Source organism: Schistocerca gregaria, chromosome 4, assembly GCF_023897955.1.
Source record: "Schistocerca gregaria isolate iqSchGreg1 chromosome 4, iqSchGreg1.2, whole genome shotgun sequence".
Lineage (NCBI taxonomy): Eukaryota > Metazoa > Arthropoda > Insecta > Orthoptera > Acrididae > Schistocerca > Schistocerca gregaria.
In genome coordinates this window covers 309,182,844-309,210,439 of record NC_064923.1, presented here as the reverse complement: position 1 = coordinate 309,210,439, position 27,596 = coordinate 309,182,844, and the positions used below count along the sequence as shown (strand labels likewise).

The 27,596-nt window shown below is 40.1% G+C and overlaps 1 protein-coding gene and 1 non-coding gene across 2 annotated transcripts in view; one reads left to right on the top strand and one right to left on the bottom strand.

Annotated features, from left to right (window-relative positions):
• The window catches only part of LOC126267000 (uncharacterized protein ZK1073.1), a 556,825-nt gene that overhangs the window by 139,343 nt on the left and 389,886 nt on the right, over nucleotides 1–27,596 (top strand). The window lies entirely within an intron of this gene.
• Nucleotides 24,544–24,625, bottom strand: Trnas-cga (transfer RNA serine (anticodon CGA)). Its single transcript has one exon. It is a non-coding gene; the product is annotated as a tRNA-Ser (tRNA).

Genomic DNA, 27,596 nt, shown 5'->3' with positions numbered 1-27,596 from the left:
AAACGTATTAATGGCCGGATGAACAGCACTTGATAAAAAAAACGTTAGTTCATACATACAAGACCATTAACCAGTGTTCGAATACGCAGCGTCCGTCTGGTTGGCTAACCAAAACAAAACAGATAATTCAGCATAGAAGGAAGAATCCTGAGAATAGCTACAAGATCTAGCGAACATACGCCAAACAACGCCACTTACCAAACAGACAACGTAAAAGCTTTAAAATACCGACTTATCGAACTTGCTAGTATAAACGAACTGAAAAAAGTACCAGTAAACTGACAACGGAAATACTGAATCATGATATGACATCTTCTATTGTTCTGTATACTTTTGACAAATTAGCTGCAAATTGTTTGTTTCTTGTTGATTACATAAATTGAAGACAAGCTTGATTCGGCATATGTAGCATTATTAAGTGCGCTTGTTCACTTTACATTTATATATCATTTATTCTAAGTCTGTGTAATAGTTCTATGAGATTTTGTCTCATGCTTACGTCTAGATGGAGTGATTTCCATAAAACATCTTGGAACGTAACTTCTGTTATGTACTGTGCTGCTAACATAGGTCACGTACTTACTTTCTACAGAAGAAGAATAGTGAAATATCGTCTCCTTTTTTGACAGTTATAAAATAATAAATAGTTCCAGTAGCAATATAATAGTACTATGAGGTTTTATCGAACATTGTACTTACGTCTAGATAGAGTGACGTTCATAAATCGTTTTGGAACGTAATTTATTTTACGTCCTATTTTGTTAACGAAGGTTAAGCATTTGCTTTCTACGGAAATTTCGTGTTTTTTTCTTTTTGAGAATTATAGAATAACAGATTCCAATGATGCTTTTTGTTAACAAGTAAATATTTTTGACAGTTTTAAAATGACAAAGCGTTCCAATGGTGCATTATGTTTACAAGTAAGTTATATCTTAACCAGTCAGAGTATTTTAGCCAGAGATATGGTGCATTATGTAGATCTGCAATATTAATGTCGCCTTTTGTTTTTGGTATTTTTTTTTTTGTTTATCGAGTTGTGTTCTTCCCTTTTCTTTTTATATAATACCAATAAAGTTTTCCAGATAATTTTTATGTCTAAGGTCCGTCTATTCATTTAGAATGTCTTTCTACTTCTTCCAAATTGTTCATGGTTTTACCTATGTAGAATTTGCAAAGCGTTTTCGATTGTGTTCGCTCTATGATTTTTATTTTTGAAGTGTAGGTTAAAATTTAATTGGTTGCTTTCACAAACTCTTGTGTGTCAATCTCTTGTGTGTTCCCTGGCAAAAAATCTCTGACTACCTCAGATGTAATTTACTTGTAAACATTAACCATCATTGGAACGATTTGTCATTTTACAGCTGTCAAAAAAAAAAAAAAAAACTAGCAACATAGTACATAGAAGAACTTACGTCCTAAGATGATTTATTCACGACACTCCACTCAGACGTAGGCATAATATAAAACCTCATAGTACTGTTACATGGACACTGAAACGATCTATCATTTTATAACTGTCAAAAAATACTACGAAATTTCACCATTATTTCTCTACAGATACAAATACGTGACCTATAGTAAGAACAGAGCAGATATAAGAAATTACGTTACAAGATGTTTTGTGGATCGATCTAGGCATACGTGTAATATAAGATAAAATCTCGAAGTACTCTTACATAAATGTATAATAAAATGATATATGAATGTAAGGTGAACAGTAACAGCTGATTGTGGCACATATGTAGAGTCAAGCATGTCTTGAACTTATATAATCAACAAGAAATAAACAATTTGCTGCAAATTTTGTCAAAAGTATAAAGAAGATGAAATATTACGATCTTCAGGATAAAATCATTATTTTCAGTTTCCCAAGATTTCAAAACAGTTACCCACCACATTTAATAGCAGTATCCACAAAGTAAACATACGTGGTATACAATCAGACAAACTTGCTAAAAGGACTGAAAAGAAAGCCAACAAAGACAATCCAGGAGAATAACAACCAAATGAAAAGTCTATAAAATAGTTCCATCTAAAAATAAATGGAGCCAAAGTAGAAAAACCAAACCTACAGCTGAAAGTGAACAGACTCACTCATTAGCCAGTTATCTCCATTCAAGAGGTGGAATGAAAGATAAAAGAGAAGCTATGCTTCAATTTAAAAACTTACTTATTTTTTCCTCTTTCTTACTGGTTTGCCATGCATAAATTAAAATTGAAGGGTACAAGAAATATGCTTTTACTTTAATAACATTCAAACTACATATTTATGTTGAGCTTGTGGATGTTACACATTTAAATACAAATACAGCCACTAGTGCGTTTCGATTTTGCTTACGTTCCCTTCATTCTTGTTACATAGCTGCATCGTAGACTATGACGAACTTACGGAATTTCTGTATTTTTAGGGTTTATGTGATACTGCAGAACAAACATTAAACAGTTCATAGAAAAACCAGTAAATCAGTAAGAAAGAAGATCATTTGAAGACGATGGAGGAATCCTCTAGAAGAAATCATGAAATACATAACAGAAGCCTCTGCGTGAAGCATTTTACTAGAGGATACCTTCTGCTCAAGGCAGTTTACTCTGTCAAGACGATTAAGTCTGGTTAGCGCAGAGCGATATTAAGTATCTGACGTTTTATTTGAGTTTAGCGAGTAGGAGGGAGAAGGGTACCTTGGCGCCAATCCAACATATCCTGCATAGCTGTGCAAAGCGCCTGGAAAATTAAATTTTCGTTGGCCACCATGTCGGCACTATATCTTCACCACAGCAGATAGAGACGCACTTATCTGACCTGAGAAAAAAATAGTGCACAATTGAAAAACATGTGAAGTTTATTCGTAACACAATTGTTTTGTCTTTATCGGTAGGAAAGGAAGGAAGATAGAATTGAACGCCCCGTTAACGACAAATCCATAGAGACGTGGCACACAATCGGACTGGGGAAGAAGAAGGAAGAAAGTCGGACTTGTCCTTTTCAAAGAAACCGTTCTAGTGTTTCCCTTAATCGATGTAGAGAAATATGGATAACCTAAATCTTGACAGTGGCACGGCGACTTCAACCAACGTCTTATATACTGCGCATGTAGTGCAGCACTTATCGTCCACTTTACACCCGAATATCGCCTAAGCGAGCTCTAAAATGTCAAATAATACAACATGCAGATGTAGATCCAACAGCTCTTGCGAACGAGAATAAATATCTGAAACGTGATGCAGTTGACATTGAGACGATAACACTCTCTTCAAATCAGTCAGACAAACGCCCTGTAGTGTATACGTTGGTCACGCGAACGTTATTTTTCATGTCAAGTTTCACGAGAGTGAGCTATTGCAGGATTGTGAGCTCGTGCGTGAACGGATGCTGTTCTTTATTCAACTTTTGTTACGGGGACAGAACACTGTTAACTCCCCTCTGTACTCATTGGCTATTATACTGTCCAGTCACAATAATGTGATCACCCAACAAAAGCCTGTAAACCAACTTTTGCAGCGCGGACCGCTGCGAGATGTGCAGGAACAGAGTCAGTGAGGTTCTGGAAGATACCAACAGGAACGTGGAGCCAAGCCAAGCAGACTCTAGGTTTCACGGTTGAGACGTGAACGCTCCGAGAGAGGTGGTCCCACAGATTCTCGACGGGGTTTAAATCGCGGGAGTTTGGTTGCTAGGGAAGTGCGAAAAACTCATTCTAGTGCTCTTCGATACACGCACATATAGTGCGAGCTGTGTGACACTTTGTATTATCCTGTTTGTAGATGCCATGGTGCCGAGGAAAAATACACTACTGGCCATTAAAATTGCTACACCAAAAAGAAATGAAGATGATAAGCGGGTATTCATTGGACAAATACATTTTACTAGAACTGACATGTGATTACATTTTCACGCAATTTGGGTACACAGATCCTGAGAAATCAGTACCCAAAATTACCACCTCTGGCCGTAATAGTGGCCTTCATAAGCCTGGGCAATGAATCAAACAGAGCTTGGACGGCGTGTACAAGTACAGCTGCCCATGCAGCTTCAACACGATACCACAGTTCATCAAGAGTAGTGACTGGCGTATTGTGACGAGCCAGTTGCTCGGCACTATTGACCAGACGTTTTCAATTGGTGAGAGATCTGGAGAATGTGCTGGCCAGGACAGCAGTCGTACATTTTCTGTATCCAGAAAGGCCCGTACAGGACCTGCAACATGCGGTCGTCCATTATCCTGCTGAAATGTAGGGTTTCGCAGGGATCAAATAAAGGGTAGAGCCACGGGTCGTAACACATCTGAAATGTAACGTCCACTATTCAAAGTGCCGTCAATGCGAACAAGAGGTGACCTAGACGTGTAACCATGGCACCCCATACCATCACGTCGGGTGATACGCCAGTATGACGATGACGAATACACGCTTCCAATGTGCATTCTTCACGATGTCGCCAAACACGGATGCGACCATCATAATGCTATAAACAGAACCTGGATTCATCCGAAAAAACAACGTTTTGCCATTCGTGCACCCAGGTTTGTCGTTGAGTACACCATCGCAAGCGCTCCTGTCTGTGATGCAGCGTCAAGCGTAACCGCAGCCGTGGTGTCCGAGTTGATAGTCCATGCTGCTGTAAACGTCGTCGAACTGTTCGTGCAGATGGTTGTTGTCTTGCAAACGTCCCCAACTGTTGACTCAGGGATCGAGACGTGGCTGCACGATCCGTTACAGCCATGCGGATAAGATGCCTGTCATCTCGACTGCTAGTGATACGAGGCCGTTGGGATGCAGCAACTGCGTTCCGTATTACCCTCCTGAACCCACCGATTCCATATTGTGCTAACAGTCATTGGATCTCGACCAACGCGAGCAGTAATGTCGCGATTCGATAAAACGCAATAGCGACAGGCTACATACTTTATCAAAGTCGGAAACGTGACGGTACGCATTTCTCCTCCTTACACGAGGCATCACAAGAACGTTTCACCAGGCAACGCCGGTCAACTGCTGTTTGAGTATGAGAAATCGGTTGGAAACTTTCCTCATGTCAGCAAGTTGTAGGTGTTGCCAGCGGCGCCAACCTTGTGTGAATGCTCTGAAAAGCTAATCATTTGCATATCACAGCATCTTCTTCCTGTCGGTTAAATTTCGCGTCTGTAGCAAGTCATGTTCGTGGTGTAGCAATTTGAATGGTCAGTAGTGTAAATTGCATGTCTGGGTGGACATTGTTCCCAATGATAGATACATGCGTGTGTTGATCCACTGTGCCTTCCAGAATGACGACATTACCCAGGGAAAACCACGAAAGCATGCCTTAGACCATAACGCTCCCTCCTCCGGCGTGGTCTCTTCTGCCAATTGTTGCAGGGTGTTTCCTTTCAGACGTTTCACACCGTACGCGCCAACGGCCATCTGTCCGAAATAGCATAGAATGTGATTCACCTGAGAAGACCAACTGTCGCCACAGTGGACGTCCAGTTGCGGTACTGGTGTACGAATTCCAGCCTTCGTCGCTGATGAACAGCAGTCAACATGGGTGCATGAACGAGGCGCCTGCCGCCGAGGCCCATACGCAGCTACGTTAGCTGAAAAGTCGTTGAGGAGGCACGCTTGGTTCATTTGGCCGGTTAGTCGCTCAACGGTTGCACTACTATTTGCACGTACACATCCCCACAGCCATCGTTCAAACCGGTCATCTATGGGCCATGGTACCTCGGTACCGGTTTTGAATAGCGCCATTTTGCCGCGCACGGTACACTTCAATCACGGCGGCATGCGAAGAGTTACCAAACGTAGCCGTTTCGAAAATGCTACCAGCCTTGACGCTGAAGCCAATGGTCATGAAGATATGAAGAAACAAGCAGCCTTGGTTGCAGTGCTAACAATTATTTTTATTACTTCCCAGTGATGCGCTTCGCCCTTATTCAGACATCTTTGTATTGGCGGATATTTGGTAGCAATGGCTACATGAGATACCACGCATAGAAATATCACAGCAGGTAAATTTCCCTTGTCAAAGCTTAACATTCCGCGTGACGTTATTACGGCATGGGGAGCAGTCTAGTGCAAATCAAACGGGAACAGACCTACAGGAAAACTTTACAACAACAACATGCCAACATGCCGGAAGTGTAGCGCATGTTGTGGCTGCGCACGTCACGCTGGATGCAAGTGGCCAGTGTTCAGTATTGTTGATGAATGACGACCGACATGTTGAGCACCTGTGGTAAAGTAACATTTTCTTTGCTAAATATCAATTGTTATGCTAATTATTGCTTTTGTATCACTTTTTTGTTTCAATACTATAACATGCCATTGCAAGCATATGGGTCAGTTTTTACCTCTCTGCTTACATTGTTCAGTGAAGTGTCGAATTTTCAAATGTTAACCGACTTTTCGGAGACACTGTATTTAATGAAAAACTTAAGTTCTCTGGAGTGCGGCGATTTACCATACACACATTGTCAAGAACATCCACTATGAATTTTGCTTCAGTTACTAGTAAACTCGATTTCTACTGTTGGTGTTCCTATATTTTACAACTATATTTTGATTTTTTTCTGAAAGGAATGGTCCCTCATACTATGACATTCCCCGTACAAGTGCCGTACTGTGCAGGAGACAACGCTCAAAACACCTGCAGTTATGTCGCCGACGTTTTAAAGAAAAGACCAACCGTGACAGGCGAGACTCGGTACAGGAACAAAACGCTAGGGGCGCTGCGCATAGAAACGTAGTTGAAGCGACTTTTAACTGGTTCACACTGGGACGACAGTGACTCAACACCTACATATATCTCTGTCACATCGCTCGACGCAAAACAGTGTGTTGGTTGTTCCGCGCAACAGTGTCGGATGATACACGGGACGAGAGTGCACTTCATCTGTCTCTGTGTTTAGCTCCTCAGCAAATCATTTATTTTTTGTGTACTACAGTTTTTACATTCCCAGTGTCCTCCGCTGTGCAATCGTTCTCATTGGATTCTAGTGAAACTATCCGATAAAAAAACTGATTTTTTCGCAGCTTACAATCTCGATCACATCTCGACAATCAACTGGTTTTGTAAGAGGATTACCGTTAATGAAGTAAAAGATCCTCGCAGTGGAAAGCAGTGGAAAGCTACTCCTTATGTTTCAGATCATGGCTGCAATAATAAAATGGGAAGGAACTGTTAACTAGAAGTCAGGGAGAAGTTGTAGTCTAATTGACATTCTATTTATTCATCTTAAACATTACAAGATAACAAAATTATTAAAGAAACATCAGACAAACATTTTTATTTAACAAACGCCGTACTAACATGGGATCTATGATGGACAAAGTGATCTGCTGGGGATCGTCACATGACACTAACCAGAACACTACTCGCTCTGACTTCATACATGTGAATCCAGGTTATGGCACCAAACTACGCCAACACCAAGCATCTGTATTCTACCATACAAAAGAAAAAAAAAGAAAAATATGGTTCGAAAGAACATGGTGCTGAGAAATATATATTATAGCCCTAAGTCGCAGCATCGAATACTTTACCCTCATGCTGGTCGAGGCAGCACACCACGATGCGTTCGGCGACTGAAGTCATGGACGGCATAAATCTTGTTATTAAATGCGCGTTCCCGAAAAATGAAAGTACACGGTCTCGCGTTTGGTTAATTCAGAACGCAGGTACTTCCATCTGAGTCTCTGAAACACCAATGGATTCCAGTGTGCAGGTGGACCCGTTTGCTGGTGTGCCAAACCAATTTGACTCCGACCCACAACTGTGCGTGTCGGAATATGTCAAATGTATAGACGGCCGACTCAAGACAAATAAGTACACGCACGCGTCACTCGTTGTGACCGTGATGATATAAGCAGTGCCTCTGACGGTTCAGAAGGTGACTGGCACAGGCTCTAAGACGCACACTAGCAAACGACACAAGTCTCTCCATTTAGGTAGAGACCTGTAGTTCTTTACTAGCGAAGCGCCAGTACAAGAGACCTGTACAAGAGTGACCCTTCCATCACTTTAATGTCCTGGTGAAAACGCTCTCCTTGCTCCTCACTAACATCTCCCATTGTCTGGGAAGTAATCAAGGTGACTGTTCAAAAAGTGAACTTTCAGGCTCATTAAACATGCCAAAGTTTTAAACTTCTTCAACATTGTAGCTATAATAGAAACACATTCTGGGTCTTTTTCACGTCCTACGAACTTTGTAACGACTTGCTTGAATGATACTCATGCTTCTTTCTCATTTAAGGTCATTGTGGATTCAAAGTTAACATCAAATATCAATTTCCTAATGTCAGGTCCGAAAAAGACGCCTTCTTTTAGTTTCGCTTCTGAAAGGTGTGGAAATTTTTGGCAGAGATACTTTAAACATGGTCCATCTTTAGGCAAAGCCTTTACAAACTGTTTCATTAGGCCTAACTTTATATGTAGAGGTGGTAGGAGTACTTCTTTTGGATCTACAAGGTTTTTGCGTTGAATGTTCTTCTCACCAGGTTTTAAAGACTCCCTCACAGGGCAGTTCTTTCTGCACCAGTGTTGATCCCTAGCCCTACTGTCCGATTCACACAAGAAACGTGGAAATTTGGTAAAGCCACCTTGCTGACCAAGGAGCATGCGTGTTACTTTTAGACCGCCACATATCATCCAACCATGAGCAGAATAGCCTATTTTATTTTGCACTAGTTTGGTTTTCATAGCTTTCTTTCATATGTGCAGAATGTCCAACAGATATAGATGCATATATGTTACCATTGTGTAATAAGCCTTCAAACTAGTTTTGGAAGAATCAATAAACAGTCTCCAGTCTTCCTTTTTGTGTTCGATACGAAAATCATTAATCAAACTGGGAATGTCTGAGCAGTACACTAAATTACCTACTTGTTGAAAAAACTTGGAAAATTGCTGCTCTCTCTTTCTGTACATGTATGTGCTGGTTCCAACTGCCAATAAATTCTTTTCTGTTAATCTAGAGCCAAGTAATTCAGCTTTTTCTTTCGTTAAGCCCAGATCCCTAATCAAATTGTTAAGCTCAGTCTGAGGAAACATTTTGGGCTCTAGACTTTTTGTATTACAGTGGAATCACTGGGTCTTCTAAATCAGACTGTACATCAGAAAATACTTCTGTTGGAATAGAATTTAAATCATCTGGTGGTTGTTCAGGAACCAGCAAATCTACACCATGCCCTACTGGTCGAGTGGCGGATCGAACGTTAGGGTAGCTTATTACCTTCTTATTTTTCGAATTACGACCAGTAATATCAACACTGCAAAAGTAGGAATCATTGGAATGATTTCTTGGCTCCCTCCATATCATAGGAGCAGCAAATCTAAAGGCTTTTTTCTCGTTTTTGGACCATTTTATCAGATATTCAACACACACATAACATACCTTATGTGGCGCCCAAGATTTAGCTTGATCGCCAATTTTAGATCCAAAGTATGATAGATAAACCTTTCTCACAAAGTCTGTACTATTTCTTTGGTGTTTTTAGTCACAAATTCACCACAAATACAACAAAAACTGTTAGCAGAGTTTTTACAACCACGATTATACATTGTATTGAGCACGTGTAGATGAAACGGGAAACTGAGGTTAGGTCGACAGGAAACAAAACATCATCTGTTAACAGAAAAAAGAATCGACCTTTTCTTGCCAGAAAATGTTTTCAGCAGTGCTACCAAGTCATTTACATTCATTACATCTCGTTTTTAAATTACTTTAACTATATAAAAACTGTTAAATTCTTTAAAAAATCAGTTAATTTAATAAATTTAAGTGGAAAATGTGAAGAAATGGTGGGTGATACAGTTTTTTTTAAGTACCATATTTGGATTTCCCACCCAAAAAAAACATAAGACTAAGGTACTTTCAGAAAAAAGTTTTACCATCGTTGGCCTGTGTTATAAAAGGAGAAAGAGCACATATCTGTCTCATGACTTTTCCAATGTTTGCTTATTGTTACAGGTGAAAATTCCTAACCACAGCCATTTCGTTCTTATAGAAGCTGTGTATCACCCGTCTTTGTATTTTCGACGTGATTTCTTTTGCACTCTAAACATCTCTTGCCTTTCCCAGGCCTACAAAGACAATGTAAGTTTGTTTATTTTGCTTTGTACGTTGGTAAAATGTCCTCTATACCGTCACTTTACCGTTTCGTTGAGTGGGAGCGTTGCTGTGTTACCGTTAAAGTGACGACTCGGAGCCCGGAGCGTCAAGATGCTGACATACAGGAAATGCGCAGAAGTCGGGGACGACGGTTGGCACACACACACACACCAGGCAGTGAGAGACCAGACCAGGCCTCCTGCGGACAGACTTCCTAATTTGAGGCGCGCAGCGCGGTCGTCTCCTTATTGGTGGCTTCCTGGCTGCGGGGATCTGCGCAGCTCCGGTCACGTTGTCCCCTGGCCTCCTCCGGCGTAATCCAGCAACTGGGCCGGAGGGAACTTTCCACCGGGAGCGCACTCTCACCTAGAAGACGAACAGACGACAGCGTCGACAATCTACTACAGGGTACTCACACACTCCTCCAAGCGATGTGCGTGTTTGTGTGTTTGTGTGTGTGTGTGTGTGTGTGTGTGTGTGTGTCTACGCGCGCACCTGGACGGAAAAAAAAAAAAAAAAAGCTCTGAGCACCATGGGACTACAGAACTAGTTAAACCTAACTAACCTAAGGACATCACACACATCCATCCCCGAGGCAGGATTCGAACTTGCGACCGTAACTACGCGCGGTTCCAGACTTTACCGCCTAGAACCTCTCGGCCACTTCGCCCGGCTTTTGAAACACAGTTTGAAGCTCCTTAACTCTTGTTGTCCTGCCTCCTCAGTTGGGCATAACAGCATGTTGGTAATTGTCACGTTAGGTCCGCCTACGTCCAACTGAATAAAATCAATTTTATCATCGTCATTAACAAGGTTTGTAGCTCCTACTTTCTGTGAGTACTAGATCTGCTAGTTTTGAAGATTTGTCCGCAGCTTGTGGTCGTGCGGTAGCGTTCTCGCTTCCCGCGCCCGGGTTCGATTCCCGGCGGGGTCAGGGATTTTCTCTGCCTTGTGATGACTGCATGTTGTGTGATGTCCTTTGGTTAGTTAGGTTTAAGTAGTTCTAAGTTCTAGGAGACTGATGACTATAGCTGTTAAGTCCCAAAGTGCTCACAGCCATTTGAACCATTTGTTTTGAAGTTGTGCTTCTGCTTCCAGCCTTTCGTGTATCTCTAGCATAAGCCTGAATATGAAAAGCACACCTAATAATGTGCGATTTCTATTAGTTACAAAGTACTCGCGTCTGAACGTTTCAGAACATACTGCCTCGACGAAACTTATAAACAAGATGCCCCAGTGACGAGTCAAGGAATCTTGTCCTTTTATTGTTAGTTAAAGTTGTTAACTATTCATTGCCAGTTATTAATAAGTGAATTAAAATTGTTTCCTATTCACTTGAGTTATTAATTGTTTCTTGCAAGAATTTTGAGTGCATCCACCAAACCCGTCCGGATAGGCAAATGCGTTAAAGCCCCTGAGGAAGCTCGCCGGCCCCGGATCCAATAAGCCCGACGAATTAACGACAATATCGAGGTGGTTTTTAGGCGGTTTTACCACATCCCACTACGTAAATGCTGCGTCCCGCCTCAGATACAAGTTACATCTACATCTACGTGATTACTCTGCTATTCACAATAAAGTTCCTGGCAGAGGGTTCAATGAACCACCTTCATGCTGTCTCTCTACCGTTCCACTCTCGAAATGAAAATTTTTCCCTGCGAGCCCTGATCTCTCTTATTTTATGGTGATGATCATTTCTTCCTATGTACGTAAGTGCCAACAGAATGTTTTCGCAATCGGAAGGGAAAACTGGTGATTGTAATTTCATGAGAGGAGCCCTTTACGCAAACGTTGTCACACTTAGAGCATTAGATGACGCTGGGCACAGACACATGGGAACACAATTTCTGTCCCGGACTGAAATGGAGGCATCCGGCTAAAATACTGTTTTTTCTTTAAAAAAAAAACCGCTAGCTCTGTGGAAACACTGGAAAATGCTAAAAAGAATCTCAAAAAAGAAAGAAGACCGCTTTTGGCTTCGAGACTGAAGTTTAGCATTTCGGTTGCGTCCTTCAGAAAGGAATTATGCTGGTATTCTCCTTAATTAACCGAAAATGTCAATTTTCAATTTATTTTAATTTATTAGTACAGCTCATAGACAATGAGATGGCCTGAAAAAATTTATAAGTGTAACGTGCCCTTCCGGCTAAGCCCATGTTTTGAAGCAACACTTCAATACTAGCTCGGTGAACATCGATTCCGTGGACTACTTGCAAGCAAAGTTCCACAGGACACGTCTAGAAGCCTGTGATATATACTCTTTGGTTTTAGAGAACATCTGTGACTCTGTTCCGTATCGAAGAATCAATAAAGAACCAGCTGCTTGTTTTTCCACGTTTCATCTGCTACATGATGCAGTTCTTATATTTAATGATTGGAACGTGGAGAAAATGAAGGTATTAGAGAGAATGAGTTTTAAGATAACAAATGTCACTCAAGACATCTTGATAAAAGTACATTTACAGCACCTCTCTTCAGTTGGAAAGTCAGTTGAAGACCTGGCAGAGGAAAGAAGGCAGAAAACAAGAAACGGGAAGAGAAACCTTGAAGGGAAAGAGGCCTCTTAGTACAACTTTGGGGCTTTTAAAGAGGTGAAGTAAGGAAATACGTTAGGTTGAACTTCAAATTACATTTCCTGGAAATTATGTTTTTTAAAGTTTACATACTTTTTCTCAGAATCTATGAAGGCTAGAATCATGAAATTTTGTACACTTATTTTTATAAACCCAATAAATGAAACTGTAGTTACAAAATTACAATTAAAAATTTATTAAAATTCTCCTATTCGATATATTCAAAGAAACATGACGATGACAATATGGCTGCAGTATATTAGGACATGTTTTTATAAAACAGATCTGAAGGTCATTTTAGACCGAAACCAGTAGTCTGGTGACAAAAAATTTGTGAACTTAGACTTGAAGTAAAGGAATTTTACTCTTGAGAGAAGCTTACTATATGCAAATTAAACAGAGCAAATTTTGTATAAAACTCTTGAACAGTTCAAATTGTTCAAAATGGCTCTGAGCGCTATGGGACTTAAAAATCTGAGGTCATCAGTCCTCTAGAACTTAGAACTACTTAAATCTAACTAACCTACGGACATCACACACATCCATGCCCGAGGCAGGATTCGAACCTGCGACCGGTACCAGACTGCGCGGTACCAGACTGAAGCGCCTAGTTCGTTCGGTTACAGAGGCCTGCTCGGAATCCCTGCTGGCTGGCATGGAGGAACTGAGAATGTAAGAACCTGCATCATATAGACGTCAGTGATAAAGAAAATGTTTTTGTGGATCACTTCTGCTACCTTGGCTGTGGACGGGCGTGACCTCTGCTTTATTCCAACATCTGGACACAGATTTGTGTTCGACGATCTACAGTATATTGTATTTAAAAGAGGGGCGAACTCAGCTGCAAATTATGTGTAGAAACTGACAGGAACCTCATCAGGCCCTGGAACCGTGTTTAATTTTAGCTCAGACTTGCATCGAAGCCAAAGTCTGCATACAGAGGTCACATGTTTCTTCTCCAGCGTTATCTTGATGCGTTAGGCATATCTCGCCTTGACTAGCGTCTCTGCTAGCAACGTCGCGCCAGCCGTATTTGCGCAGTAATTGCCGCAATTTGCCACTTAGCGGCGCTAGCGGCCACATTGCCAGGACAAATGCGCCGCGCAGAATACGACCTCGGCACAAGTTGCAGAGTCGGTCTTGTACTTATCTCACACTCTTGTCTGAACGTTGCAGTGCTGTAGAGATGTACAGAGAGCCACTCAGAAGCACTGGATGCACATTGTTGTTAAAACGAGGCGCTTAAATTGATAAAGGACCTCTGAGAAATAGTGACCGACCCGGTTCCTGCGCATGCGCTGTCACCAAATTTGAGCTGCAAGTTTGCATCAGTGTCACACATAACACAATTTTTCATACTACTTGTTTCATTTTTCCCTTTTACTTGAATATCAGTTTGACATAAGGTGATTCATGTATTAAAATATCTTCAGTGGCATTCAGGTGTTTGTCAGATGCCAAAATCGAATTTAGTTCTTCTCACATCTTGAAAGCCGCAGATCAAGACGAACAAACGTATGCAGTATTCCTTGGTATGCAATAAGATTTTACCCAGTTCCACTCCGGTGCTTATTAGCGAAAATACCCTTAGGAAGTATAAAAAGAAACTTTTGAATGGATTACGAATTTGTCGGCTGGGAGGAACATTTAATCTTGGATGGAGGGTCATTATCAGAAGAAGAAGTAACTTCAGATGTGTGCCATGGGAGTGGTTTGGATCACCTTCTCTTAATATTGTCTATTAATAACCTTGCAGATAATATTAATAGCAACCTCAGACTTTTTGCATATGGTGCCATTATTGACAATGAACAACTTAAAAACCAGCATAAATACCAAGTTAGATCTTGATAAAATTCCAGTGCGGTGAAGAGATTGGCAACTTGCTTTAAATTTTCAGAAATCAACGAGACACAAAGCCGCATACAGATATAAGGGTGAAACATTTGTAGGCATATGAAATGATAATATGGGCTGCCTGGTAGGTAGCCCGAAGCAGACTTCGGCTCGTGGTGCAGAATTTCTCTCTTGTAGCTTCTACCACTGGAGTTTGTTTGTTGAGCATCTCCGTTACGCTCTCGCGCCGGCTGTAGGATCCCGTGACGAAACAGGGTCGTTGTTTGTTGGATCTTCTCCATCTCTTCTGCTAAATCAATCCGGTGAGGCTCCTATAATACTCAAGAACCGGTCGAGCGAGCTTTTTGTAAGCCACTTATTTCGTGGATGTATTGACTTAAAAGCTGACCGCTGGAGGTCTTCACTGAACGAACCTGCGGGACAGTTTGACCGCTAGAGGTCTTCACTGAACGAACCTGCGGGACAGTTCTAAGAACAACATCATACACTGTAAGGCAAATACTGTATATTATTTTTACCCAAATGCAAGTGTTGTAATATTTATGAAAGTATTTTAATTTCCATCAGTTGATACCAGATTTTAATTGAAGTAAATGCGCCGATATAGTCCCCAGAGATGGAAAGTTTTAAAAGAAAATATGAAGGGCTTATTTCAATAGTGGTGCAATGCCATTTTTGTTCATTCTGAGATACAGAGTCCTAAGGCTAAATGAGCGCTGAAAAATCTGGAGTTGAGATACCAGAAATATTCAAGCATATATACGTGAATATTTCTGGTATCTCAACTGCAGATTTTTCAGCGCTCATTTAGACTTAGGACTCTGTATCTCAGAATGAACAAAAATGGACTTTTGCCATTATTGAAATAAGCCCTTCCTATAAGATCGGGCTATCGGAAACGAGATGGTTTGCACGGATAAATGCCGTGCGTCCGTATGCTAGCAATTGCCAGGGTTACAATGGGCGACTACACTTGCTTTTAAATTTAATTTTACTGCGGAGGCACATACTGAATTAAAGGCCATTCAGAGCGATTTGAAATCCTTCACTATGTCTCGATGTCTTCAGCATGGTACTTAGTATTACCTGCAGTAAACATACGTAACGTTATGCTTCAGGCAAGGGAAGCCAAAATAGAAGTTGAAAGTGCCGATGTTTATAGTCCAGTGGAAGAATTAAATAAATTGAAGAATTTACACAGAAAGCTGTAAGGTAGCAGAAAATATTGGAATATTAACGTAACGATTCGCGCCACAAAAAAAAGGAAAAGCAAAAGAAAATCATCTGCAGCTGTAACAGCAGAAGAAGATTTAAACCTGGGCTCAGAGGACAGTTTTAAACTAAATATTTTCAGTGTTATTCTATACACAGTTCTAGGACACTTAACTGCACGGCACCCTGCCGTAGGCAATATCAAGTACACGTTCTGGTTCTTTTGAAACTAGAGGGTGTATCAAAAAGTATCATCCGATTTGGCACGACTGTATTTCTGAAACTAATAAACACACACAATGAATTTTCTTTTCATTGGTTTTCAATATATCCCCCTTAACTGTTACCACACTACAGCGAGCACCTCTTGAGTTACAGTTCTCACAGCCGCTGTTATGCAGTGTCTCAGTTCATTCATTGTTGCTGGCAAAGGAGGCAGGTAAACAGTCTTTTATAAATCCCCACAAGAAATAACCAAATACAGTCAGGTCCGGTGACCTTGGAGTCCACTAATGTAAGGCTTAATCATTTGGTCCAATGTGACCGATTGATAGTTCAGTAATCCTTTAATTTAAAAATTACCGGACTTCCAGATGCCAGTGTGGCGGACAACCATGAAAAACTCAGTCTGCTCTTTCCAACAGTACGTTGTTCACGCACATGTCTTAAATAACATAATAGTTATATATATATATATTTTTTTAATTGGAAGATTCTCTTTGATACACCCAGTCTACTAGCCTACAAGATTAAACACTATTAGAGTGCATAGAAACCGTGGCATAGAAGTTAAAAAGCAGCGTTGAAAGAATAAATTATGCAGTTAAAGATTCATGCAGGTAACTTTTGCGGAGACATGGCTTAGCTACAGCCTGGGAGATGTTTCAACAATGAAATTTTCACTCTGCAGCGGATTGTGCGCAGATTAAAACTGCGTGCCGGACCGAGACTCGAACTCGGGGCCTTTGTCTCTCGCGTGAAACAGCTCTATCGACTGAGCAAGCAGTGAAGGAAACAAAAGAAAAATTCGGAGTAGGTATTAAAATCCATGGAGAAGAAATGAAAACTTTGAGGTTCGCCGATGACATCGTAATTCTGTCAGAGACAGCAAAGGACTTGGAAGAGTAGTTGAACGGAATGGATAGTGTCTTGAAAGGAGGATATAAGATGAACATCAACAAAAGCAAAACGAGGATAATGGAATGTAGTCGAATTAAGTCGGGTGATGGTGAGGGAATTAGATTAGGAAATGAGACACTTAAAGTAGTAAAGGAGTTTTACTATTTGGGGAGCAAAATAACTGATGATGGTCGAAGTAGAGAGGATATAAAAAGTAGACTGGCAATGGCAAGGAAGGCATTTCTGAAGAAGAGAAATTTGTTAACATCGAGTATAGATTTAAATGTCAGGAAGTCATTTCTGAAAGTATTTGTATGGAGTGTAGCCATGTATGGAAGTGAAACATGGACGATAAATAGTTCGGGCAAGAAGAGAATAGAAGCTTTCGAAATGTAGTGCTAAAGAAGAATGCTCAAGATTAGATGGGTAGATCACAAACTAATGAGGAAGTATTGAATAGGATTGGGGAGAAGAGAAGTTTGTGGCGCAACTTGACGAGAAGACGGGATCGGTTGGTAGGACATGTTCTGAGGCATCAAGGGATCACCAATTTAGTATTGGAGGGCAGCGTGGAGGGTAAAAATCGTAGAGGGAGACCAAGAGATGAATACACTAAGCAGATTCAGAAGGATGTAGGTTGCAGTAGGTACTGGGAGATGAAGCAGCTTGCACGGGATTGAGTAGCATGGAGAGCTGCATCAAACCAGTCTCAGGACTGAAGACCACAACAACAACAACATTCATGAACGACTCCCTCGCCGCCCTCACAACCCCAATTCTGCCTGTATCCTGTCGTATCTTCCAAACTGCACAAAGCTCTCCGCGAACCATACAGAACTAGCACTCCTGGAAGCAAGGATATTGCGGAGACATGGCTTAGCCATGGGGCTTCCTTTCTTCTAGGTCTAGAAGGTCTGCAAGGTTCGCAGAGGAGCTTCCGTAAAGTTTGGAAGGTTGAAGACAAGATACTGGCAGAATTAGGGCTATGAGGAAGGAACGCGAGTTGTGCGTAGGCAGCTCAGTCGATAGAGCACTTGCCAGCGAAAGGCAAAAATCTCGATTTCGAGTCTCGGTCCATCACACAATTTTAATCTGCCAGGAAGTTTTAATATTACAGATACATGATCTGATCCATATGCCTTTCCAGTATGAAGCGATTGCAGTTGCTTTTCTGTTCAACGATCACCTATCTCAATATCTGCCATTTTGGCGTTGGTCCGATGATTGAAAGGACGGCTGCTGTATGATCCGCAATTAAGCAATTTATAATTATGACCAAATTCATTATATCGCCCTTCTGTTATCTTTCGCTTTCGGTGAGAGCATTGTCACTGTACGACTGAACAGATGATTTGGATTCAATTATTGAATTTACGTAAAACCAAAACATGTGAGAGTTTTTCATCAGATCATTGGAAAAAATTTACTCTCTAATTCACCGAGCACTTCTCTCATTTCCCTCCTCACGCTCATTTTCGCTTAGCGTAGCTTTAGTTTGTCAGCTTCGACTTTATACCTTTCATTCACTTATTTACATTTTGCTCGTGATTATGCAGCATAATTTAAACGACTTTTCATGATGATTCTGCAACCACAATATCCGGTTGTATTTTCTTGAATGAATGCTTAAAAGCTGGGGGTCCTGGCAAACACAGTTCTACAGCTAAAAGTTTACTTGTACGCGTATGTAAAACAGATAACTTAGAAGGCTGCCGTGTGGCGTCGTATAATGAACGTCACATCCTCATGCGAGCCAGATAAACGCGTTCTATTATTTGTAGTGTAGCGGTAGCACACACAACCCAAGCGAGAAGGCACTGCGTTTACACAGCTGAGTCATGGCTTGATTCAAATACTGCTCCATTCGTAATTATAATTACACTAACAAGGGTACTTTACTGAGTGGCCCTCTTCAATTTTCTTTATGAAGGATCCTTCAAAAAGCACGCCGGTTTTGAATCGCATGGTAGTCGGTTGGCCACATTGTTGCGTATCATTTCGGTTTCCATAAACATTCCGATTGTTGCTTCAGTCTCAATATCTCGTATTTTTTCGCAGTGTGTCTAACAATGGAGCAGTTTACTATTGCTCAGCGTGTGTTAATAGTGAAAACATTTTATCAGAACGGAGAAAGTGATGTAACAACTATGAGAAGTGTTAGAGCGTTCCTAGGGTACTGTACTAGCGTACTGAAGCACCGAAGGATCAACAGTTCTCAGACTTACTGTGTATTTCTATGAAACGGTTCAACCGTGAACATAAAACAGTTCTGAGAATCCTCGTATGACAGTCCAGGGAAATCGGTTTTTCGCTGCTCGCTAGAACTGGGCATGGGATATTCTTCTGTAAGGTGATTTCTTCTGCATAGTCTTCCACCTTCAGCCTTACAGAATTCACTTAATGCAGCAGTAGAAAGCCGATCACGAGAAAGGGCAAATTTTGCGGACTGATTTCTGAGAACACTCGCAAGAAGACGGTTTTGCGATGAACATCGTCTTCAGTGACAACGCTCACTTCCACTTCAGTAGATTTATGTATAGACAGAAATGCCGCATTTGAAGTCTGAAAATCCTTGCATAGTTCACTAGAGGGAAAGGCATGCTCAGCGACTGACGGTTTATTGTACCTTTTTTATGGTGCCACCTGTCACACTTCCCGCAAAACGATTGACTTACTCCATGAGCGGTTTTCGCGTCGCCGTGTCTCGCGTAATAGTGTCCAACAGCAGTTATCACGATCAGGTGACTTAACGATTTTTTCCTGTGGGTTATCTTAAAACATTGGTACATGTCAATAAGCCTCGAAATATCAGCGAGAGGAAAATCGACGTGCTGTTGTCAGGCAACCATGGTGAGTTTCACGTACAGAATTCTTGCACGCCAGCGCAGTCATAGATGTGATATGCCAGACATCATTTTCCATCCCGGAAATGGAAAAGTGTGATGAACATGTTTATGCATTATATTAAGGTGTTTTGAGAAAATAAATTTCATAATCTGATTTATCAAACCCCGGTAAACCTACACTTGCCGGTAGCTGAGTGTAGATTAATTCTTTTAGAATATGCTAGACGGAATCGCAACTGAAGATCTGGCAAAATGTTAAAAAATATTGTTACATAATCAAAAAATAGGGTAAAATTTAATACGACTGAAACGGAACAACAGTCTGAGACAAGCCTTACGGTGAATAGCTGATTTCCAATAATTTTATTTGTATTCTATTCAGTGTTTCTAACTGATTTTCGACCATGTCTCTACACATGTGAAACGCCCCTAGGTTCATCTTGAAAGTTCCTTACGGACGACAAAAAAAAAGTTGATCGCTTATTGGGTCGTAACATTTTCCCTTTGTTAACAATTTTGCACAAAACTGTTAGCCTCTGCGCCACCTCCGGTAGTACGTCTTGTTGTGCTTCCTGTTAAAGACTCATTTTTAGTTTTTTATATTTAAAAAAAAAATTATTGCCTCTTTCCTTTATCCAAGGCTGTCGGTCACCGGGTACTTGGGAAGCGCAGGTGTGCGGACACGGTAGCGGCGAGGAATTTCTCTCTCTTCAAATGACTAGTTTCGGGGTCTCAGGAAGTCCCCAATCTTCAGACTGTTAGATTGTGCAAATCCTAACCGCGTATTCCAAGAAATAAAAATTTGCGTCTGAAAGCTGACCTATTTTTGTGTAATGGTAAAACAAGATAGGTGCAGGGTAAGTACTGAAACCAATACCACTGCGAAGATTATCAAGATGTCTGGCAGTTCAAATAACTCATGCAGATCGTGATTCTTACTGAACACTTGAGTGACTGAAATAACGTACAGAAGTATCAGTGTATCTTTGTGGTGGCCCATTAGTCTCGTTACGTGAGGTAAATAAGAACACAACAGCTGCTGTTTGTAGACTCTTATTTTCACACAACCAGTTTAGAGTCCAATTGCATTGGTAAGGGAGTGAGACAGGGTTGTAGCCTCTCCCCAATGTTATTCAATCTGTATATTGAGCAAGCTGTGAAGGAAAAAAAAAGAAAAATGGAGAAGAAATAAAAACTTTGAGGTTCGCCGATGACATTGTAATTCTGTCAGAGACAGCAAAGGACTTGGAAGAGCAGTTGAATGGAATGGATAATATATTGAAAGGAGGATACAAGATGAACATCAACAAAAGCAAAACGGGGATAATGGAATGTAGTCGAATTAAGTCGGGTGATGCTGAGGGTATTAGATTAGGAAATGAGACACTTAAAGTAATAAATGAGTTTTGCTATTTGGGGAGCAAAATAATTGATGATGGTCGAAGTAGAGAGGATATAAAATGTAGACTGGCAATGGCAAGGAAAGCGTTTCTGAAGAAAAGAAATTTGTTAACATCGAGTATAGATTTAAGTGTCAGGAAGTCGTTTCTGAAAGTATTTGTATGGAGACAATTGAGAGCTAGAATCAAGTCATTTTCTTCATGTGTTGTCTCCTCAGCTTCACTTGCTTTGTCACTACTAAACTGGTTCGTACATTCTCAGACATTTTTTATTATAAATACAACCTGAGCAAACTGTTCCACCACTGATAAATTTTGTTGCACCTGAACGAAATCAGTCAACTGCTGTATCGACAATTCGTATGTAACGGTATGCTGCAGGTCATAATGACCAAATGGACTTGAAAGCGCCTATTTTTCAACAATGGAATTGCGCTTATTATTGATTTGTGAAGCTCAGAGATCTTTAGGAAGGTACTATAATCACTAGATTTAGAACATAAAACATAAGAGTTTTTTTGAAGAAGAACAGCATAAGTGGAATTTTGATACTCACTATAGCAGTTGAGTGTTATCACTATGTTTTTCACAAAGAAGTTCAGTTAATGTAATAAACTCTACTAGCGTGATTAACGAACTCAATTTGAGGGAAAAACAACCAAATGGCACCAAATGAAAGACTTTGATAATAGGAGATCTGTATGAAGCCATATAAAAAGTTAAACATACTTTTAGAGGTGCGAAAGATCTCATTGTTATGTACGAATGTAACTGTTAAATTTGTAAATAAAAGTTTATATACTTTAAAAGTTCGTTTCCCGGCGAAGATTGGTTGTTTGTGCTGTCCCCTCATTACATCTCATCTCCGTCGACGCGCTAATTCCCGAAGTGACGTCAAATAGAAAGATTTGCACGATGCGACCGGGCAACGCGAGAGGGGGTCCCCCGGCCAATAATGCAATAATGCCATACGATCGTTTCACCACTACATGATTACTGTGTAAGGGCTCCGCTTCAACAGCTACAATACTTATCATACTGGGCGTGTCACGTAATCTCAAAGTTAATAGGCATCACAGTAAGCATTTCTGATTTTTATTCTCTGTTTTATAGAATATTTTATATTGAGGCGCTTTCACTCACTATCTAGGAAGTCCTGCCATAGAGTAACAACCATACTAATTATAACAGTAATAATGTGTTGATGGTGTATTCCAAGCAAGCCGTACAGTTTACCAAAACAAACTAAAAGAGTTCTTTGGTTTTCTGTTGCAGGTATGTCCTAAAAATGTTCCTTACGTTGCTGGCATAATGAAGAATGTAGCAGAAATGGACGAAAAGACGTTGAGATGTGCAGTAACTCTGTTCATGTCCATTCTTGGTCATGTCTGTAAGTGCTGTTAAAGACAATACATTTAATATACACATTTTGTTATGCAATATGTTCATTAAATATTCAGTGCCTTTTGCGCATTAGTTCTGGAAACTTAGTCAAAGAGTATCTAGCTATTCGAATCTTTTCATAAAACAGAAGATTCCGTTTACTCAGTCAACAAGTTGTGTTAAAATCTAGAACTAATACAGCTTCCTCGTATCTACCAATAAGTAGCTCACAAAACAGCATGCCGTTATACACAAATCCGTCATTCCGTAATTGTGGATAGAAAATTTTCCAAAACAACAATAGAATGGCGATAGGACTTCTAGAGCTTATATTAGATTAGTACTTGTTCCATATATCATGAATATGACACTTTGTAAAGATGTGGAACGTGTAAGGTTAATAAAATGTATCTACATAAAATACTACATTACACAAAATATTACATGACACTTAATATTTTTATTTATTTTTGTGGGGATTGGGGAAATTACCCATTTAATCTAATGAATAGAAGGAGTTGCCTTTAAGAAATTCTTTTAATTTCGTTTTAAATGCTATATGGTTATCTGTCAGACTTTTGATGCTATTAGGTAAGTGACCAAAGACTTTTGTGGCAGCATAATTTACCCCATTCTGAGCCAAAATTAGATTTAACCTTGAGTAGTGAAGATCATCCTTTCTCCTAGTGTTGTAGCCATGTACACTGCCATTACTTTTGAATTCGTTCGGATTGTTAATAACAAATTTCATAAGTGAATATATATGAATATCTCTAGCTCTGTAATGGACACCCTTTTACTGAATGATGAGTTACCCCAGAATATGATGCCATACGAAAGCAGAGAATGAAAACAGGCGTGGTAAGCTAATTTACTGAGATGTATATCGCCAAAATTTGCAATGTCCCTAACAGCATAAGTAGCTTAACTCAAACGTTTCAGCAGATCTTCAGTGTGTTTTTTCCAGTTCAACCCCTCATCAATGCATACACTCAGAAATTTCGAATTTTCTACCGTAGCTACCGATTTCTGATTGAAGTCTATATTTATTAATGGTGTCATTCCATTTACTGTGCGGAACTGTATGTACTGTGTTTTGTCATAGTTTAATGAGAGCCCATTTGCAGAGAACCATCTTTTACAATTTTACCAGTTAATTCTTGTCTGTTAGGTGTGATAGCTAGACTTGTATCATCGGCAAAAAGTACCAGTTTTGCATATTCGTGAATATAGCATGGCAAGTCATTAATATATATTAAGATCAGCCGTACCAAACAACAGTAGAATGGCGACAAGACTTTTAGACCTGTACCGTAAGCCAGATAAACAAAGTGGTGTTTGTTTACCACAGATTTTTACGAACCATTCTTAACATCGCCCATGAGTATTTTTCTTATTAGGTAGGGTAGACAGTAATGAGCCCGCCAATTCACGTAAGCTGTTGTAAAACATAGAAATCAGATGCGTTTGCAAATCAAGCAATTAATAAAAATACCTCGTCATCGGTTGAGTTGTTTGTTATCTGTAACGACTAAGTGTTATAAACACATTACTCATTGTAACCATTCTCTATGAAACTATTTCTCAGTATCCATGGCGGGTAAATTCCACTGGATATGTTTCATCGACGGATTATTTTTTTCTCAAAAGTTTCATGTTAAATGTGATTAAAGACCAGGTGTTCTTTTGCCCGCGAACGTAAATGGTTTCACGATCGTAGTCTCCGGAGGAAATTTCAGGATGTGACCCTGAATAGCGCGGATGTTATCTTGATTGTATTTTGAAGACTATCAGCAGCTTGTACGCGTTCCGTTGAGCAACTTGGAACCGAAAACAGATGTTTAGCAGACTCCCACAAAAGCACACAAGCATTACTGAAATTTCCAATTACTTCCTCTATACTCTTTTTTGTCTGAAGCAATATCATCAATGACATTGAGATTTAATAACTATACCGAAAAAGATAAGCGAAGTCTCAGGAAAAGTAATATGCTTGCGACTGACTTCTGTACGTCGTATCTGAAGAGATAACTACGTATTTAAAAGTAAAAGGACATTTAAAAATTTTCGCTGCGGACAGGATTCGAACCTGTGCGGGCAAAGCCCATTGGATTTCGAGTCCAACTCCTTAACCACTCGGACACCGCAGCGCCGAAGGATATCGGTCTTACACAATGTATATAACGTCATTTTAATGTTATTCACATACCCTGATGTATTTAGTCTCATAAATCATTATGGGAACGAGAAATAATGTTAAGTATGTTTGGCGAAGGAGACGGTTCTCTCAGCGTCGCCACGTTGCGAAGCTGCCTGCGTTAGTTCAATCTCTTGCCGCTAGGTGGAACTACACGTCGTGAAATCGCGCTCATCTGGCGCGAGATTTCTTGTGGGATGAGCTGTCTGTCTTAGCTTTTGGTTTTAAGAGAAAAAATTTTTCGTGCAAATTGTTAATTAGTTTTTTTTTAGTTTCTGCCAGTAACACTGCGTATCAGATTGCAGCTTTACACCTTATGTGGTGAGAAATAATTCGATATTATTAGCATATTGCAAAATTTTTAAAAACAGTTTGACAGCATCTTATAAAATAACCATCTTTTGCTTCCCTAGACATGGTTTTCCTGTGAAAAAATTCTGTTACATGCTGATGCGTTTTTCTTATCTGTAACACTGAATAGTGTTAGTCTGTCTTCCCTGTTCCGATGTGAGAGAATTCATTCAAAAATGTCGGAAATGAGTACATTTTGTTTCTTTATACGTTAGCATTCAGTCGCGGCTATCGTCTTCCGTAAAATAATCAAGGTATACACTGCATCTATTGCGGTAGTAAGGACTATTTAGTAATGGAAAAAGAGGTCGGCACAGACATATTAAATAATTTACTTACGTGGTGAAGCACTCTATGCTCTTCAGAGAATTTACAAGCCAATTCTGTCAATAAATGTTTCTCCGGAGATCGTCATGGTCACAAAATTATGGATTCACTTTAATTACACGACGTCATCTAAATCCTGCATGTTCATTGGCCAGAAGCTGCTGTATCGCTTCGAAGTATCACGTACTTAATGAGGTTTCCTGTATCTTTCGAAGAAAAATGATTCAATAGGTTTCATTGCAGGTATGTCACTTCAAAGAACATTTCTTCACATTTACGTTAGAGAAATGATTTCGTGTATAATGCCGACGTCAAAATTTCTAGCGTTTATTAAAGATAATTGTTAACGAGAGAGGGCCTGTTGCTGCCTCCGTACTAGGTAGAGTCAATTGAATTTTCAGAATTAATCTCTATCAGATCCCATGCACGCACGTTTCCATCACATTTGCAACCACGAATCTTGATGCAGCACGTCTTACTTGGCGCGTGTGGAAGGTAAAACTGTTTGAATTTGACTTGTAACGAACGTAGAAAGATAAAATAATGGCGCTGTAACCTCTGTGTTTGAAAACAAAATTATGCTACTTTACTGCCCTTTGAAAAATCTACTGCTCTACTGCTAAAGAGCAAATTCTGTTTCTTATCGCATTTGTGTCTATTCCCTCAAAGTAATTTTTATTGTCGCGAATGTTGATGCACCAGTTGATTAACTACTTATTCCTTGAGATACTAATTACATTCTGGAAATCCCTTCTGTGAATTCCTCACACCACCTTTATCAGTTCCAAGTACTGAATCAAGTTGCTGTAAGTTTATTCCTCGTATGGATGTTGTTTGAAACCTCAATCTCTATAACATGTGCCTGGGCAACGATAAACTACCATGTGCCCGAGAGCGAGAGTATTGTAAAGAGTGTGAAAGTGAAATAAATGTTTCTTCAAGAGAAAAATTATTTTTGATGGTATAGTAAAACGACTCGTAACAGTCTAAACTGATAATAAATATCATTTACTGCCCTATAATGTTGTCAAAATAAGTCTGCAGAGCCTGTTCGTTATTCATACAAAAAAAAAATTAAGCTGTTCCCATGGTTTAAGTTATGCGAAAAATTGGGTAACAAGAGACGTGTTTGCAAAGCTATGGTGTCACAGAATTGTAGAGTGATGGCAATGGTAAGATGTGTCACTTGGTGTCACTGTCTTTGAATTGATGGAATAGTATGAGTTAAAGGTTTGGAAATGTTAAAAGTGTAATCTGTTACCGCAGTGCTTACTGCTAGCCTAAGTTCGCTGATACAGCCCGATCCATGAACGATGGCGGTTCGCGCATTTCGACAATTCCAAGCGACAGTTGCGGTACGTGCATGCACGTGCTTTCCGCTTGAAGACATCGCATATCCTGCAAATTATGTCTCTCGCTTACTTATGTACAATTTATCACTTACCACCACAATGAGCAGAGACAGCTCGCAACTAAACAACTCGCTACGATCACGTTGAATGCTCGCATTAGCTATGGCATTCACAGCAGAGCACTCACTCAGAACATTCGGAAAGCTCATTGGCTGTCGAAGCATACATTACGCAGCTGCAGTTGTGCGTAGTGTATTAATAGCACTACAGTTGATGTGCAAAGGTTTGAAACAGGCGGTTTACGCGGAAATGACTGCTGCACCCGGAGCTAGGAAAGAAGTGAAGTACACTCAAAACTACAAAAGTAGGGAAATTGTTAAAATTGAAATATTGGCTACAACGAAGTAAAATGGGCGATAATTTTGCTTATTTGTAAGATGCGTGAATGTGAAATAAAAATGTCTTCGATCAAGAAAACTATTCTTGACAGACATGTAGAAACGCAGAAGCATGTGCAAAGTGCTGGAAGACTGATAGGAGAGAAAATTTTAACATGATTTTCATTCCAGGACTCAGATGTAAGCACAACGTTAAGGAGACGGAAATAGGCTCTCTGCTGAACGCAGCGTACCTCAACGTTAGGAACTATTTACAAACATTACTGAAGTCAGTATGTGCAGAAATCGCCAAAAAATTACTCTAATAGAGCGAAGGCCACTGCTATTGTGAAACATATTTCAGGCGGTGGAAGTGAAGACAGGGTATGTAATTTGCTTTGCAAAAATAATTTTTCAGTAATTGTTTCTGAATCAAGACCTAGGACATGGAACGATAGGGAAAGCACTTTTAGATGTTATTGTAGTAACTGAGGGCAATGCTGTTACTCCTTACAAT